Source organism: Callithrix jacchus, chromosome 22, assembly GCF_049354715.1.
Source record: "Callithrix jacchus isolate 240 chromosome 22, calJac240_pri, whole genome shotgun sequence".
In the NCBI taxonomy this organism is placed as follows: Eukaryota; Metazoa; Chordata; class Mammalia; order Primates; family Cebidae; genus Callithrix; species Callithrix jacchus.
This window is the reverse complement of record NC_133523.1, coordinates 6,577,353-6,594,017: the sequence shown is the minus strand read 5'-3', so window position 1 is coordinate 6,594,017 and position 16,665 is coordinate 6,577,353. Positions and strand designations below refer to the sequence as shown.

Here is a 16,665-nt window from a genome sequence, read left to right as displayed (position 1 = left end):
ATGAAGTGGAGGAGGGGGCGCTGAGAAGCTGTGGGGTGTGGTCTCGGGTGAGGGGAGTCAGCGGTGACAGTCCTGGGTTTTAGGTCCCTATCTTTTAATGCCCATCCTCTTTGCTACCATGAATTGTCATACTTTCTCCTTCCCCGCCTGTTCTTTATTAAAAGCATTTAAAGGCCACAGGTGTAAGGAGTGGATGGTTTTGTGGTGAGAAATTCGGTTTCCTGGGACAGAGAGGGAGACCTTTACACATCATTGTACACCTCAATTTCTGCTTATCAGGATTTTAGTTAGGTTTTCTTTCTTTCTTTCTTTTTTTGAGATGGAGTTTTTCTCTTGTTGCCCTGGAGTGCAATGGCATGATCTTGGTTCTCCACAACCTTTGCCTCCCAGGTTCAAGTGATCCTCCTGCCTCAGCCTCCCGAATAGCTAGGATGACAGGCATGTGCCACCACGCCCAGCTAATTTTGTATTTTTAGTGGAGACATGGTTTCTCCATGTTGGTCAGGCTGGTCTCGAACTCCCAACCTCAGATGATATACCCTCCTCAGACTCCTAAAGTACGGGGATTACAGGTGTGAGCCACTGTGATCAGCTTGATTTTAATTAGTTTTTCTATTAAATTCTAATTTAATTTTAAATAAGTCTACAAAATGAAATTATATTGCAGAAGTTTTTTTGTTTTGTTTTGTTTTTGAGACAGAGTTTCGCTTTTGTTGTGCGATCTCGGCTCACTGCAACCTCCGCCTCCTGGGATCAGGCAATTCTCCTGCCTCAGCCTCCTGAGCAGCTGGGATTACAGGCACGCACCACCATGCCCAGCTAATTTTTTGTATTTTTAGTAGAGACAGGGTTTCACCATGTTGACCAGGATGGTCTCAATCTCTTGACCTCGTGATTCACCCGCCTCGGCCTCCCAAAGTGCTGGGATTACAGGCGTGAGCCACCGCGCCCGGCCTATTGCAGAAGTTTTAAGTGAAATGGTTATGTTACATAATTTAACATTACATTTTTTTTTACACAAAATACCTTGATACAAATTTTTATTTTTTTTACTTAAAAAAATTTTTTTTATAAAACAGTGCTAATGCAACAAATTTTTATTTCAAAACTACATTTTTATTTTTTAGATTCAGGGGTACCTGTATTTGTCCGTTTTATTAATATATTGCTTACTGGTGTGGATTCGGTTCCTAGTGTACTTGTCACCCAAATGGTGAACATAGAACACCAAAGATAATTTGTTGTTGTTTTTACAAAATATAACTTTTTAACCAAGAAGTAATTAAACTATGCTGAAGGATCATTTAGTGTTTTGTAGTCATATATATATATTTACTTTGCCACCCAGGCTGGTCTTGAACTCCTGACCTTGTCAGCCTCCTGCCTTGGCCCCCCAAAGTGCTGGGATTACAGGTGTGAGCCACCGAGCCAGGAGAGCCTGGCTCCCAGCCTTTTTTTTTTTTTGAAACAGTCTCATTCTGTCATCCAGGCTGGAGAGTGCAATGGCGTGATCTTGGCTCACTGCAATCTCTGCCTCCTGGGTTCAAGTGAGTCTCCTGCCTCAGCCTCTCAAACATCTAGGATTACAGGTGCCTGTCACCATGCATAGCTAAGTTTTGTATTTTTAGTAGAGACGGGGTTTTGCCAAGTTGGCCAGGCTGGTCTTGAACTCCTGACCTCAGGTGATCTGCCTGCCTTGGGCTTCCCAGAATGCTGGAATTACAGGCGTGAGCCACAGCACTGGGCCTCCCGCTACTTTCCTTTTTCCTGACTGAGAAAACACAGTGGTTCTTGACTGCTCTGTGACCCGTCCAGCTGTCTATTCTCCACTGTAGATTAGAGGTACTCTGGGCTCTAGAAGGTGCCAGGGAGCATTCCAAGGCATGGACCAAGCTGTATAGGATGTTGCCCTACAGAATTGTGGTGAGAAATTGGGTTTCGTGGGACAAAGAGGGAGACGTTTATTACAACTGTAATCCCGGCACTTTGGGAGACCAAGGCGGGTGAATCATCTGAGGTCGGGAGTTCGAGACCAGCCTGATCAACATGGAGAAACCACGTCTCTACTAAAAATACAAAATTAACTGGGCATGGTGGCGCATGCCTGTAACCCCAGCTACTATGGAGGCTGAGGCAGGAGGATCGCTTGAACACAGGAGGTGGAGTATCAACATGCTGCTGAACACGTGGAAACTAGCTCCTCCCTCAGTCAGTTTCCCTGAATACCTGAACACGTGGAAACTAGCTCCTCCTTCAGTCAGTTTCCCTGAATACTCACACCAACCCCAAAATCCGACCCTCTTGTTAAAGACAGGCCTGGTGTCACATCTCCTTTCTCGCTGTCCATCATGAGGACTCTGGACGTAAGTTCCCCCTAATAAATACTTGGAATGAATTATCCTAGAGGCATCCTTCAGGTGCTTCTATCTTTGAATTCCCAACTGATGCCATCTCAAGATGGTCTGGGATAGCCCCTTGAGGGATTTCCCCTGATGCCACCTTTGGGCATCTCTAGCAGTAGGTTTGGCCACAGGGAAAAGCACTGGATAAGTTAGTATCCAGTCAAACCGGATTCTTTTACATTTTAGATATTAGCTCAATCCCCAAGGTAGGAACTAAATGTAGCTGAAAACTATATAGAATACACTTGGAAGAGCTGGGATGGCTTTGCCAATATTAGATATAATAGATTTTAAGCCAAAAATGGTTACTCAAGAAACCAACAAGGTCATTACAGCTCATGCTTGAACAAGAGTTTGAACTGCATCCATCTATTTATACATGGATTTTTCTTCCATGTCTGCCACCCCTCACACAGCAAGACCAGCTCCTCCCCTTCCTCCTCCTCCACAGTCTACTCAACCTAAAGACGACGAGGATGGAGGCTTTTATGATGATCTGCTTCATCCTTTTTCTTCCTTATAAATGTTTTCTCTTTATTTCCTTTTTCTTTCTTCCTTCTCTTCCTTCCTTTCTCCTTTCTCTCTCCCTTGCTTCCTTCCGTTTCTCTTTCTTTCATTTTTTTGAGACAGAGTTTCACTCTTGTTACCCAGGCTGCTGTGCAATGGCTTGCTCTCAGTTCACTGCAACCTCCACCTTCTGGGGTCAAGCAATTCTCCTGCCTCAGCCTCCCAAGTAGCTGGGTTACAGGCACCTGCCACCATGCTTGGCTAATTTTTGTATCTTTAGTAGAGATGGGATTTCACCATGTTGGCCAGGCTGGTCTCAAACTTCTGACCTAAGGTGATCCTCCCTCCTTGGCCTCCCAAAGTGTTGGGATTACAGTCGTGAGCCACCGCAACTAGCCCTTATGATTTTCTTTTTTCTAGCTTGCTTTATTTTACAAATATAGTATATAACACACATGGCATACAAAATATGTGCTAATCAAGCATATATTTGGGAAAACTTCTGGTCAATAGGCAACTATTAGTTAAGTTTTAGGGAAGTCAGAAGTTTTATGTGGATTTTCTTTTTTTTCTGAGACAAAGTCTTGCTCTATCACCCAGGCTGAATTACAATGGCATGATCTCAGCTCACTGCAACCTCGGCATCCCAGGTTCAAACTATTCTCCTACCTCAGCCTCCTGAGTAGCTGGGATTACAGGCATGTACCACCACGCCTGGCTAATTTTTGTATTTTTAGTAGAGACCATGTTGATCAGGCTGGTCTTGAACTCCTGACCTAGTGATCTGCCCGCCTCAGCCTCCCAAAGTGCTGCGATTACAGGTGTGAGCCACCGCACCCGGCCTCCCATGTTTCTTAAATGATCTACATCATCAAATGTGGTGCTTCAATTATGTGCTATCCGGTTGTTCCTCATTACTTGGACAAGGATGGGTATTATCTCTCAGACTAGATTGCTTAGCTCTGTGGGGGGGTGTGCGCCTCAGCGCATGCTTTTACAAAAACCCACTTCCCCCATTCCCTTCCTGTAGTTAGAACGCTGGGTGCAAACAAGTAATCGCTATGTGTTTGGCTATGAATTATAATATAGGGAATTAGATTCCCAGCTGTTGAGATGAATATTGATGAACGCTAAGTGTGTGATAGAATATATTGTTTCCTGGGAAGAACTATGGCAAGAAAAACCCAGCTGCCCCCCCCACCCCAAGTGGAAAACCACTTCAGGCATTCCAAAGTGGCAGGACAATGTATAAATATCACACACTGGTTACAACAATTCTTTGCGATATCTGCCCCTGCCCCCGTGGCTCCCTCGTGGAGAACACCTTTTAGTTTGTCTGTGATTAGTGGTAAGTGGGTAACAGCTGCCTACTTGGTAAATTTTTGAGTTATGAGAAAATACAGAATCCGTTTGTTAATAATAATCACCTGTTCAGAAGAGAGTAAATACGTGGATCCGAATTTGCTCAGGGTCTTCAGCCTGGAATGCTGTTAGTCCCTGAAGTTCTCAGCTTGGAAGGCTGCTGGCCCCTCGGATAGTCCCACTTTGCCATTCCATCTGGGTGTCTGCCTCTCAGTTCCTTCAGTGTTGCCTGGGTGGGGGTCTCTCCAGCCAAGCTGGTACTTGGTACCCAGCAGCAGAGGATTCATCTTTTTTTTTTTTGAGATGGATTGTGGATCTGTCACCCAGGCTGGAGTGCAGTGGTGTAATCTAGGCTCACTGCAACCTCTGCCTCCTGGGTTCAAGCGATTCTTCTGCCTCAGCCTCCCAAGTAGCCAGGATTACAGGCACCCGCCACCATGCTCGGCTAATTTTGTATTTTTAGTAGAGATAGGGCTTCACCCTCTTGGCCAGGCTGGTCTCAAACTCCTGACTCCAGGTGATCTGCCCGCCTCAGTCTCCCAAAGTGCTGGGATTTCAGGCGTGAGCCACCACACCCAGCTGCACTCATCTTTAAAGAACAATTTAACCAAAAATTAGGATCAAACATAATAAGCACATGTGTTTTGTATATATGTAAAAATGTAAACTCACTAAACAGTGCTAGGCAATGTGCTTTGCACATGAATATATGCTTAGATGTTATTAATATGTGTTTGGATGTATATAATGTACATGTATGAAATTCAGAGTAGAAGTATAGACACCAAATAAATAATGATCCTTGCCTGCTCTGGGAAACATGGAGGAGAGAAACTGGACTGTCTGGGGAGCCAACGAGACTACTTGTTTGTAAACTGTTATTTTTAAAAGACTCAAAGTGAGCACTTTGGGAGATTGAGGCTTGTGGATCCACAAGGTCAGGAGGTGGAGACCAGCCTAGCCAATATGGTGAAACCCAGCCTACTAAAAATACAAAAATTAGCTGGGAGTGGTGGTGCACGCCTGTAATCCCAGTTACTTGGGAGGCTGAGGCAGGAAAATTGCTTGAACCTGAGAGGCAGAGGTTGCAGTGAGCTGAGATTGTGCCACTGCACTCTAGCCTGGGTAACAGAGCAAGCCTGTATCAGAAAAAAAAAAAAAAGACTCAAAGTGAATATAACAAAATGTCAGTAATTGTCCATTCTGGGTGATTGGAATATAGATGTTTGATATTTTATAATTGCCTGATTTAACATGTAAAAAATAGGCCAGGTGTGGTGGCTCATGCCTGTAATCCCAACACTTTGGGAGGTCGAGGTGAGTGGATCACCTGAGGTCAGGAGTTCGAGACCAGACTGGCCAACACGGCAAAACCCCATCTCTACTAAAAATACAAAAATTAGCCAGGCATGGTGGTGGGCTCCTGTAATCGCAGCTATTCGGGAGGCTGAGGAAGGAGAATCACTTGAACCCAGGAGGCGGAGGTTGCAGTGAGCTGAGATCACCCACTGCACTCCAGTCCGGGTGACAGAGCAAGACTCTCTCAATAAATAAATAAAAATAAAATGTAAAAAATAGACTTTTTTTCCCCAGGTAGTGTTTATTGAAGGCATATGTGAACCTATAAATGAAAGACTTGGGGCAGGCTTCCCTCCAAATTCATATAATTATTATTATTATTTGAGACGGAGTTTCGCTCTTGTTGCCCAGGCTGGAGTGCAATGGCGCAATCTCGGCTCACCGCAACCTCCGCCTCCTGGGTTCAGGCAATTCTCCTCCCTCAGCCTCCTGAGTAGCTGGGACTACAGGCACGCGCCACCGTGCCCAGCTAATTTTTTGTATTTTTAGTCGAGACAGGGTTTCACCATATTGACCAGGATGGTCTCAATCTCTTGACCTCGTGATCCACCCACCTCGGCCTCCCAAAGTGCTAGGCTTACAGGCGTGAGCCACCGCGCCCAGCCCAAATTCATATTATTGAAATATTTTGTTTAATCTTTGTTAACGGGAGCAAATAGAATACTCATTTCCCATGCATGAAAACTATATACTTCTTCATACCCAAAATCATGGTTCTGGCATATGTATTAGACGTGACCGTCCATTTTAAGTGACTCTATATTTCGAATCCTGTTTGTATCATTGTTTTTTCCATGATGTATGAAGTGGACGATGTGGTGGCTCAGGTTCAAGATGCAGACTAGCCGGCATCTCCTTGTGTTCCACCCCCTGCAGCTGCCAGATGTGGAGCAAAGAAAAATCCCAGATGGCCAGTTAAATATGAATTTCTCATAAACAGTAAATAATTTTTATTAGCGGTATATATGAAATATTTCATGTCCCATATTTTAGTGTGTGTCCCACTTTGAGACATTTATATTTAGTCATTAAAACACAGAGAATTTTCATTTGTATTATAATTTATTTTTTTCAAGACAGGATGTTGCTCTGTCGCCCAGGCTGGAATGTAGTGGCATGATCACAGCTCTCTGCAGCCTCCCTCTCCTGGGCTCAAGCCATCTTCCCATCTTAGCCTCTGGAGTGGCTGGGACTACAGGCACTCACCACCAGGCCCAGCTAATTTTTGTATTATTATTATTTTTTTTTAGAGATGGGATCTCGCTATGTTGCCCAGGCTGGTCTCAAATTGCTGGGCTCAAGCGATCCTCCCACCTTGGCCTCCCCAAATGCTGGGATTACAGGCATAAGCCCCTGCATTCGGCCCATATAGACTTTTTAAAGAAAGAATCAGCATTTGTCCATGGCATAGCAGGATAAAAAGGATCAAGATTTCATAAATATTATTTAAGTGGTTCCTTCCTTTTCTTTTTCTCCTTTTTGTCTTCCTTCTTTCGTCATTACTGTATTGAGCTCCTGTAAGAATCTGTTCATCTGCCTTAGGAACAGTATCCTTGTTCCTAAAACGGTCACAGGATAGAGAGAAGAAGGGAATGAGCTGGTCAATTTCTACAGCACTTCATGGAAATAGTGACAACTGTGTTGGATCCAGGAGACACAAAAACTTAAAAATCTACCACACTTAGAGGAATTGAAGAAACCATGTAGCGGATCCAGGAAAGAAAATGCTGAAATGATAGGTTGTTAGATGTTTTCAAATATCTGAAGGATGAGTACATCATTCTGTGTCGCTCTCAAAGAACAGAACAAGGTGGTGGGTGCTGTGGCTAATGCCTGTAATCCTAGCACTTTGGGAGGCTAAGTTAGGAGGACTGCTTGAGGCAAGAGTTCAAGACTAGCCTGGGTAACATGGCAAGATCATCTCTACCAAAAAAAAAAAAAATTAGCTAGGTGTGGTGGTACGTGCCTGTAGTCCCAGCTACTGAGGAGGCTGAGCGGGAAGGATCACTTGAGCCCAAGAGTTTAAGGCTGCAGTGAGCTGTAATTGTGCCTCTGCACTCCAGCCTGGGTGACAGAGTGAGACCCTATCTCAAAAACAAACAGCACTAAAGGAAAAGAAAACTGGCGAGGCTGACGGGGGATGGATCACCTGAGGTCAGGAGTTCAGGACTAGCCTGGTCAACATAGCAAAACCCTTTCTCTACTAAAAATACAAAATTAGCTGGGTTTGGTGGTGCATGCCTCTCCAGCTACTCGGGAGGCTGAGGAAGGAGAATCACTTGAACTCGGAGGGTGGAGGTTGCAGTGAGCTAAGGTTGCACCACTGCGCTCCAGCTGGGTGACACAGCGAGACTCTGTCTCAAAAAAAAAAAAAAAAAGCAGACCCTGTGTGCCAAATATATGAAAATCCTTTGTACTATCACCTCAATATTTCTATAAATCTAAACTGGTTCTAAAAAAATACAATTAGGTAAATAAATAGATCTATCTATCCATCTTTTTTTTTTTTTTTTTTTGAGATGGAATTTAGCTTTGCTGCCCAGGCTGGAGTGCAGTGGCACGACTCAGCTCACTTCAACCTCTGTCTCTTGGGTTCAAGCTATTCTCCTGACTCAGCCTCCCAAGTAGCTGGGATTATAGGCATGCACCACCACACACGACTAATTTTTGTATTTTTAGCAGAGATGGGGGTTTCACCATGTTGGCCAGGCTGGTCTGGAACCCCTGACCTCAGGTGGTCTGCCCCCCTCAGCCTCCCAAAGTGCTGGGATTATAGGTGTGAGCTGCTGCGTCTGGCCCTAACTATCTATTATCTGTCTATATCAAACAGGCTGCTTTGGGGATGACTTCCTGTCACTGGAAAGCATTAAGCATAGGTCATTTGACTGTCTGGTGAAGAATTAATTATTATTATTTGTTGGTTTTTGAGTTGGAGTCTTGCTCTGTCTCCCAGGCTGGAGAGAAATGGCACGATCTCAGCTCACTGCAACCCGCACCTCCTGGGTTCAAGTGATTCTCCTGCCTCAACCACCTGAGTAGCTGGGATTACAGGTGCCAAACTAATTTTTGTATTTTTTAGTAGAGACAGGATTTCACTATGTTGGCCAGGCTGGTCTCAAACTTCTGACCTCAGGTGATCCGCCCTCCTCAGCCTCCCAAAGTGCTGGAATTACAGGTGTGAGCCACTGGGCCCTGTCTGTTAACTTTCAAAATATTCCTTTTCCTTTGCAATAGGCTACCCACTGCTGCATCTCCTTTGCTATGTGTCTCTTGTTTAAATTCGTTTAAACTAAGGAGACAAACAGAGGTCACATTATGACCATCAACAATTCAATTATTACATATTGTATGCATGTATCAAAATTCCACCTGTACGTCATAAATTTGCACAATTGTTACGGATTAAAAATCATTATTTTTGGTAGAGACGGGGGTTTCACCATGTTAGCCAGGCTGGTCTCGAACTCCTGACCTCAAGTGGTCTGACTACCTTGGCTTCCCAAAGTGCTGGGATTACAGGCGTGAGCCACCGCGCCTGGCCAGGGAGTTAGATTTCTTACTATCATCAAACTACACTTGCCATTCTTTTACCCCTGTGGTCTCTCATTCATCTCCACTAGAGGGAGGGAGGAGACACAGTATAAACTGCATGGTTCTCTAATCCCATAAATACAACATGAAATAAGTTTGCCTTCTTATAATCTGAATAATTTATGTTGTGCAAGAAAACACAGATCCATTCACTCATGAAAGATTTACTGACCATGTACAACATGCTTTGCATCCCAAAACATTAGCTGAAAAAATATTGAAAAACTGGAAAGTATATTAGAATTTAAAACATTGTTTAAGTGTTTTATGTATCCCCAAATCAAAATTATTAAAATTTTAATTTCCTGTTTGTGTTTAAATTTTTGTAAGATTTTAAAATAACTTTTTAATTATTTTTGGAGTCAGATTCTTACTGTTTCCCAGGCTGGAATGTAGTGGCGCCATCTTGGCTCACTGCAGCCTTGACCTCCTGGGATCAAGCCATTCTCCCACTTCAGCCTTCCGAGTATGTGGGATTACAGGTGCACACCACCATGCCCAGCGCTTTCCTGGTTTTAATGGAAGTAAATTCATCAATAATATCTTCAAAATCAACTTCTGGGGGAAAAAAAGAACCATTAACTAACTATATATGTATTATATATATTGAAATATTTGTATTTCTTTTTTCTGTTTGTCAAAATATGAATATCTTTTCAACTCATTAACCCTTTTAGAACTTGTTTGTGGATGGCTGTCTGGTGATCTCTGGTGTACCTGTGTCATAGCGTATTGAACATGAGCTTGTGTCATTTCCGACTTTTCACTACTGTATACAACACTGCGACAAACATCTTCAAGCTATAACTTAAACACTTACTATAGGAGTGCTTTTAAAATCAGTAGTGCATTATCACTGGAAAGAAGCTTCTATGTCTCTCTTATTGTCTGATTGAAGAAAAACATTTATGACTATACAGAAGCTGCCCAAACATTCCCAAACTGTAAAAACTACATCCTTAGAAATATAGTACTTTGGCCAGGCACAGTGGCTCACACCTATAATTCCAGCACTCTGGGAGTCCAAGTGTGCTGGCTAAATGGATGATCTGACATGCTTTACTCACACTTGTGGTGACTGGCAACCAAAGTGATGAATGATTGGGAGGGAGGATCGTTTGAGCCAGGAGTTCACAACCAGCCCAGGGAACATGACAAAACTCTGTCTCTACCAAAAAAAAAAAAGTAGTCAGGTATGGTGGTGGACACCTATGATCCCAGCTACTTGGGAGGCTGAGGTGGGAGAATTGCTTGAGCCCAGGATGTCAAGGCTGCATGAGCCATGATCATGCCATTTCATTCTAGCCTGGGCAACAGAGCAAGACCGTCTCTATCTCTAAGAGAAAAGATAGTAATTTAAAGTTTGTTTATTTATTTATTGAGACACAGTTTCATTCTGTCGCCAGGCTGGAGTGCAACGGTGCAATGTCAGCTCATAGCAACCTCTACCTCCCAGGTTCAAGCAATTCTCAGGCCTCAGCCTCCCGAGTTGCTGGGATTACAGGCGCCTGCCACCGTGCCCGGCTATTTTTTTGTATTACAAGTAGAGATGGAGTTTCACCATGTTGGCCAGGCTGGTCTCAAACTCCTGACCTCAAGTGATCCACCCACCTCAGCCTCCCAGAGTGTTGGGATTACAGGTGTGAGCCACTGTACCCAGGTAATTTGAAGTTTATTTAATTTTCACTCACAGCAAAGCTTTCCATCATCAGTTTTAAGTCATCCAGTTACCTCCTGACTTAACATTTCTGTTTCGTTGTGCCAAAGTTATTACTGATCTTTTATCTGTAACACTCAGCATGTTGGGTCATAATCAGATGAGTTTCTTGTCTGCTTTATCTCGGTAAGCGTATTACCCAGCAGGAGACTGGGGTCACTGATTGGGTTGATGATGCTTGTTGAACAAATACATCTGGAAAAGAGAGTGTGACAAGTTACTGCACAGCAACAGAACATTATTCCGACATTCTGTCTCCCAAAGTGACCACTCTTGGTTTTATAAATAATGTCATCTTTTTGCAGAATCACCCATATCAAATCCTGTGGTTTAAGTTTCTAGTAACAATAACCGTGCTGATTCTATTACTGATGTTACTGTTTCTAAAATGGCAATATGTGATGTAGGCCAGGTGCCCTAAAAGCAGAGCCTGAGATGGGGATTGTGGGGCCCACGGTGTATTGAGAGAATCAGGGTTTGGGAAGGTGGAGAGCAAGGCCGTGGTCTCAGCTGGAAGCAACAGCAGCCAGAGCCCAGGGAAGAGCTAAAGTGTGGTCCCACCTCAGGGTTGGTCCCACTTTGAGTTAAGGGACCCAGCCTTTCTCATGCCTGCATTAGGCAATAATTGCCTATGTGTTGCCCCCACAATGGAGGGGTGGTGTGTCACCAGCTTCTGGAGAGGAAAATGGGGACTAATGGGGGGTTGGAGTGCAGACCACCACAGAGTGGACTCCTCTCTCCATGACCATTAAATACAGAAAAGAAAGTTGTATGAATCACGTACATACTTGATTAAGGCTCATTATAATGAGACTTTGAACTGCATTAAAAAGATTCTTGTTTCAAATGATGCTTCAAGCTTTGTAGACAATCCAGTAAGCCTTCCTCTTCCTAAAAGAGTTAAGATAGTTTTCCATGACCACTCTACTTTTTGAGTCTGGAATGCAATAGTTTTTATACTTCCAAATATAACTTAAATAAAGTGTTTTTAAATTTGCATAAAGTAAAAAGTTCCTCTTCAAAGTTTCCCTTCCTGTTAAAGAAGAATAATAATAAATGTTAGAAATAATAGCTTCTTTTAAAGACTTTCTTCAAAGCCTTCTTGCTTTTTGCTAGTAACTGTTAAGCCCTATCCTACGTAGCTGTTAGATATAAGGGTATAAGTGCATTCTATGTCCTTGTACTTTAACCAAGATATCTGTGCTGGACGTGCTCACAGGCATGTCCCAGCTTGCAGCCTATATTTCCTTTTTTCTTTTCTTTTTTTTTTTTGAGGTGGAGTTTCGCTCTTGTTACCCAGGCTGGAGTGCAATGGCGCGATCTTGGCTCACTGCAACCTCCGCCTCCTGGGTTCAAGCAATTCTCCTGCCTCAGCCTCCTGAGTAGCTGGGACTACAGACGTGTGCCACCATGCCCAGCTAATTTTTGTATTTTTAGTAGAGATGGGGTTTCACCTTGTTGACCAGGATGGTCTCAATCTCCTGACCTCGTGATCCACCCGCCTCGGCCTCCCAAAGTGCTGGAATTATATGCATGAGCCACCGCGCCCGGTCTTTTTTTTTTTTAAAAGATGGGGTTTCACCAGGATGGCCAGGCTGGTCTTGAACTTCTGACCTCAGGTGATCCACCCACCTTGGCTTCCCAAAGTGCTAGGATTACAGGCATGAGCCACTGCACCCGGCCTCCACTTTTCCTTTGTTCCCCATTGTCTTTACCTATTTAGAAAAGTTTTAAGTTGTTAGCCAATCGGGTTTGGTTTAGATTGTGAGGTCTGTCTCCAACCAATGGAGATCAGACACAGCAGTAAAGACCCAATGCATAAGGAATAAATATGCCTGCCTTTCCTTTATTCATTGTACTCTTATGGCAAGATGGCTAATGGGAGCCTCCTTTGTGCAGAAAGTAAAATTGCCTTGCTGAGAAATCTTTTTGTCTGAATGCTAATTTTTCCTTGTGGCACCTGGGAACAAGCATTCTGTCTCTAAAAAAATGTAATATGAGAAGTGTCAAACAGTGACATATTTAATGCTTACCTTGGGAAAGGGCATGTCTTCTGTTTTGAAATTCTATCATAGTGCTTGCCATATTTACCGCCCAAATTTTTATAATCAATATTCAATTGTTGTTGTATCATTGTTTTTGTTGCATTATTTCATTAATAATTCTCAGCTTTGATAATATTATCCATTTTATATAAAATATGGAACCTTCAAGCTTCACCTGCCTACACTACAGAACCAGGCTTCCCAAGACAATTGTCTGAATTCATGTGTTTTGCTTTTTGACCATAAGATCTCAGGTTGTCATTCTTCTTCTTCCCCATCTTTCAGAAAAATTCCTCTGTAACCATGTGTGGGTGTTGCTGAAGTAGTATCTGGTACCTGCTCAAGATGCACATCTTCCATCTTCCTTTACTTTGATGTCCTCATCAAAGTCCCCCAAATGCCTTCCTCTGTTGTCTGCCCCATTAAAAATCACAGGGCAGATGATTCTTCATCCATGGCCAGGTGAAGTCCCAAGAATGCTGCCATTGTCTCCTGGGGCCCAAGGCCACAGAGCTGGAGCACAGCTGCAACACCTTTCCTCCCATCCCTTCTTTTTCTTTTCTTTTTTTTTTTTTTTGAGATGGAGTCTTCTTACTCTGTGGCCCAGGCTGGAATGCAGTGGTATGATCTTGGCTCACTGCAACCTCTGCCTCCCAGGTTCAAGCAATTTTCCTGCCTCCGCCTTTTGAGTAGCTGGGGTTACAGGCATGCACCACCACACCCAGCTAATTTTTGTATTTTTAGTAGAGACGGGGGTTTCGCCATGTTGGTCAGGCTAGTGTCAAACTCCTGACCTCATGATCCACCTGCCTCAGTCTCCCAAAGTGCTGGGACCAACCCTTCTTTTAAGAGTGCCCTGTAACTTAAGCCGGCTGAAGCCACAAATCCTTTCTACTATTCTGTCTTCTCTCTTCCTTGCAGTGAAAACGTCTCAAATCCTGCAAGTATATCAACCATGTATGCAGGTAGGAGTTTCATAAGTGTTGTAAGGGTGTATCCCAATTGATTAACAAAAGTGCCTAAGTACTACCTCTGGCCTAGCCCAGTTACCATGAAACATAGGTGAGCAAACCAAATAGGCTTAGAGAGATTTTTGTACACAATCATTCATTCATCCCATGTATATTTCACAAGCGTCTACTCTCTATGACTTTTGGCTATGATACTAAAGAAGATATACATTGTCCTTCTTTTCAAAAGACTTAGATTCTAATGGGTGGGGTGGGGAGACCGAATAAACAATAATGAATACCTAAGTAGGGTGGATGTCTCCCATTGACTCCTCCAAGCCTAGCCACTTATCTGCCTATAATACCAATATCTTTGGAGAGCAAAAATGGATATATTGGCTGGGCATAGCGGCTCATGCCTGTAATCCCAGCACTTTGGGAGGCTGAGGTGAGAGGATCACCTGAGGTCAGGAGTTCGAGACCAGTCTGACCAACATGGAGAAACCCCATCTCTACTAAAAATACAAAAATTAGCCAGACATGGTGGTGGGCTGCCATTCTGATAGAGCACAGACTCTAAGCTCTAACTGATTCCTATATCCCATTTTTTCCAGGTGGACCACCTGTGCCATGTTTCCAGTCAATTCACATACTGAGTACCACTATTTCAAGGCATGGGAAGTTTGTGGAGAAACAATTCCTTTTAAATGACTGGCAAAGGAGGAACTGTTATTTGTGTTTTGTGCTGCAGTTCCACATGTTGGTCAAAGAATGATATTTTCTTCTTTTCTTGAAATAAGAGTTTTCTCTTCTATGACAGTTGATAGGAAAGTTAGAATAAGCAGAATCAGGACCAAAGTGTGTATTCATTGGTGACGTAGGAAGAAGCAGCTACCCACTGAGATGAGTTAAATCAGAATTCAATGAAAGGACTATTTATTTTGATGGGGGAAGGACTAAGGGAAATCAACAGAGGATGGTGGGGCATCTGGGATTAGCCATGTGGGTGACCTCTTACCACTCACTGGCTTGAAGGCATGAAGGGAGGGAGCATTTATAAGAACTGGAAAAAGCTTTAGAATTCAGCAGAAAAACTCAACCACTGCCCACAGGTGCAATGCCTGCAGGGAAGAGGAAGCTGGAGAAATAAACACTGTCATCTCTTGCTGCTCCAGCTCTCTTTTCTTCTTCCAGGGCTAACACTGGTCAAATCCAGTTTCACAGGAGAGCACACAAATGCCTCGTGATGCAGAACGTACAGGGAAACCTCTCAATGCACAGAGCCAGTTGCAGAAGGATGGAGAGCAGGTGTTTTTCACAATTGCCCAAAGTGCTCTGCCAAATGCTTGTTGAAGTTTGAGAAGTGACTATACCGTATCAACCTGTTCCTAGGCTGAACATTTACTCCGTTGGTTTTTGAAATGGGCTGGTTTCTGTGATGGCGACAGATAATGGTGACGGTGTACCACACTGCTTTACCAAGGCAAGGTGAGATATTCAACGTAGAGACTGGAGAGGAAGGTTGCCAATGGAGTCTCCTATCCGATGGCTTCTGCTTTTGTTGCTTCTTAATTTATTTATTGACTCATGAGTCATGCTGCTGTCTGTGTCCCTATCTGGGACTTACTCAGATTCCCCAAGAGAGACTCAGACTGAATAGATTCGTCAGTCAATGTTCAATATACATAACTGTTCTAAGGTAGACTTATCTTCTTGGCCATCTCATAAGTTGTTGTTTGCCACATGGACCAATCCATGTTTCGATTAGCTGTGGCTGGGAGGTAAAGTTAAATAATACCATGTCTGGTTGAGTGTGGTGTTCTTGCTCTTTTTTTTTTTTTTTTTTTTTTTTTTGGTTTTTAAAAATGTTTATTTTATGTACAAAGAACTATCATGGTTTTTCATGGTAGATGCCTTGGATAATCCTTTGAAGATCATTTAGTCCAACTTAATGAAACCTATATCCTTCGCATACTGACGGAAACACTGGCGGCACATATTGAGACCAAATTTCCGGATCAAACAGTGCCAGTTTGAACAGACTCAACAAGAGCAAGAACCCTGGCTGAATTTTTGCAGGTGGCTCCAGTAGAGCTGCTGGTGACCCATCTTGCTCTCAGAAAGGCAACGAGGTAAAAGGCTGTTCTTGCTCTTTAAAGATGAATCCAGCTGTGCACGGTGGCTCACACCTGTAATCCCAGCACTTTGAAGGCTGAGGGGGGCACATCATGAGGTCAGGAGTTCGAGACCAGCCTGGCCAATAGGGTGAAACTGTCTCTACTAATAATACAAAAATTAGCTGGGTGTGGCGGTGTGTGCCTGTAGTCCCAGCTACTCGGGAGGCTGAGGGAGAAGAATTGCTTGAACCTGGGAGGCAGAGGTTGCAGTGAGCCAGGATCATGGCACTGCACTCCAGCCTGGGCTCTAAAAAAGAAAAACCATGATATCTGACAACATGAGTGCAAATAATTCCTTCCAGCACACCTCGGGAAGTTTATCAGTTGGCCTTGGGTGTATAACAAACCATCCCCTACCCACTGAAATTTTTTTTTTTTTTGCTTAAAAAGTATTTCATTTAGTTCATGATTCTGTGGACATTTCTTCAGATCTGGGCTGGTTTCATTCATGTGTTGTGGTGGGTATGCTGGTTGAATGGATGATCTGACATGCCTTACTCACACATGTGGTGACTGGCAGATTGACAACCAAAGTGATGAATGATTGGCTATCAA

General features: G+C 43.5%; 1 pseudogene across 1 annotated transcript; it reads right to left on the bottom strand.

Moving 5' to 3' along the window:
- Positions 1-6,354: 6,354 nt before the first annotated feature.
- Positions 6,355-16,074, bottom strand: LOC144580831 (small ribosomal subunit protein uS14 pseudogene; annotated as a pseudogene). Its single transcript, XR_013531023.1, has 2 exons — positions 11,727-16,074; positions 6,355-11,133 (listed from the first exon to the last, which is right to left on the bottom strand). The product of XR_013531023.1 is annotated as a small ribosomal subunit protein uS14 pseudogene (transcript).
- Positions 16,075-16,665: the final 591 nt, after the last annotated feature.